Raw genomic sequence first — 1576 nt, 5'->3', positions numbered from 1 at the left:
GGTTATCGTATAGTCCACCACACTGTTACCTAACACAGAGGAATAGGTCATTCTACCTAGAGAGTCACCACGGGTCCTTCCATTAACTATGTATAAGCCTAGGCTTTTGCATATCTGGAGAACTTGTCTTCCGTTTTTGTTTATAATATTGTCAAAACTTTGTCTTTGTGGTATTGCGTGAGCTGGGACTGGGGAGATTTGACCAAATATGTGTTTGTTTCCATCAACTTCCATGTAGTCTTTCTCTTTTCCAGTTCTTGCATTGAGATCTCCACAAATTAAGATGTGACCCAATGACTGGAAATGAATTATCTCCTTTTGAAGTTCTTGAAAAATCTCCTCAGTGTAATAGGGGGAGTTTGAAGGTGGGATATAGATTGCACATAAATATATATCTCTGGTGCTATTAACTATACCTCTGTTGATTTTTATCCAAAGGTGAGTTTTTCCTTTTTTCACTGGTGAGATATCATTTTTATATTGTGCTTTATGCCAAATTAATGTTCCCCCTGAATCTCTTCCATTTTTAACATTTTTCTTTTTTACAGAAGGTACCGAAAATTCAATGTAATTATTAGGACAATTAGATAGTAAATCTGAATAGTTCCATGTTTCATGTATAATGATGATATCTAAATTATTTACACTTTTTACAAATTCAGGATCTGAAGTTTTATCCCCAAAAGTTGTGGAGTACAAACCCTGGATATTCCAACTACTAATTGAGAATGACATTTGTCCAGATACAGGAACTGTGTTTCACGTAGAAATGAACAATTAAACAAAAAAGAAATAAAAAAGAAATAATAATAAAATAAATAAATAAATAAATATATAAAAAAAATAAATAAAAATAATAATCCAACTCCAACGATATTAAGTATTATAAATGCTATGAACCTGTTATATATGTTATAGATGATATATAGGTTTGGTGTGTAATAATGTTGGTGTAATAATGTTGAAAGCCCATGTTAATTTAACAGTTTTGAGCACAGCAAGGTGACTAGGTCTCTTATCTGATTTGGATCACAGTGGGCAGATGATGGTATTGGTGCTCTGGTAGCTATGGCGTAGCTCTCTCTCTGGCTGGGGGGCTGAGGCATGTAGGCAGGTAGCTCCCTCGGTGGATGGTGGGCTGGGACTTCGTTAGGTAGGTAGATCTCTCTGGGAAGGGGGGGCTGTGGCAGGTAGGTAGCATTCTCTCTTTGGATAGTGGGTTGTGACAGGTAGATTTCTTGGTTTGTTTGGTTGTACTGTTGTTGTGGTTGTTTTGTGTAGGGGGGCTGCTGAGGGTACATCTGCTGGGTAGGGTGATGTCTGCGTGGGTGAAGAGAGGAGTGAGTGGAGTTTCTTCTGCGGTCAGGTGTGGAAGTGCGTCGGCCTAGGGCAGTGTCTTTGAGGCTCTTCGCAAATAGTCCCACAGCTCTCTTACTAAGGTGGATGTGGTCACATAAGTGCTGCTGAAGTATGTCTCTGTGGAGGGCTACATGGACGTTTTGCAGTTGTGTGCATTTCTCTCTAATCTCCGCGTTGATTGTGTTAATTGTGTGTTGGGGTGTGTCAGTCCTTGGAA

This window comes from Abramis brama, assembly GCF_963993115.1.
Source record: "Abramis brama genome assembly, chromosome: 6".
NCBI classification, from domain to species: Eukaryota; Metazoa; Chordata; class Actinopteri; order Cypriniformes; family Leuciscidae; genus Abramis; species Abramis brama.
Note: the sequence above shows the minus strand (reverse complement) of the source record.